The sequence below is a fragment of the Piliocolobus tephrosceles genome, chromosome X (assembly GCF_002776525.5).
Source record: "Piliocolobus tephrosceles isolate RC106 chromosome X, ASM277652v3, whole genome shotgun sequence".
Classification (NCBI taxonomy): domain Eukaryota; kingdom Metazoa; phylum Chordata; class Mammalia; order Primates; family Cercopithecidae; genus Piliocolobus; species Piliocolobus tephrosceles.
The window spans coordinates 1,171,986-1,172,272 of NC_045455.1; the positions used below are offsets into that span (position 1 = coordinate 1,171,986).

The 287-nt window shown below is 69.7% G+C and overlaps 1 protein-coding gene across 1 annotated transcript in view; it reads right to left on the reverse strand.

The window, feature by feature from the left end:
• LOC116418596 (guanine nucleotide exchange factor DBS-like) overlaps positions 1 to 287 on the reverse strand; it is a 149,393-nt gene that overhangs the window by 45,933 nt on the left and 103,173 nt on the right. The gene's annotated exons all lie outside the window — the stretch shown is intronic.

The following is a 287-nucleotide window of genomic DNA, read 5'->3' on the forward strand; positions in this document are numbered from 1 at the left end:
CCGGCCAGGAGCATGGGGGAGCACGGGGCCAGCACCGGCCAGGAGCACTAGGCCAGCAACAGCCAGCAGCACAGGGCCAGAACCGACTGGGAGCACAGTGGGAGCACGGAGTCAGCACCAGCCGGGAGCACTAGGCCAGCATCAGCTGGAAGCACGAGGTCAGCACCAGCCAAGAGCATGGGGCCAGCACCAGGCCACGAACACGGGGGGAGCACGGGGCCAGCACCAGCCACGAACACAGGGGGAGCACGGGGCCAGCACCAGCCACGAACACGGGGGGAGCACGG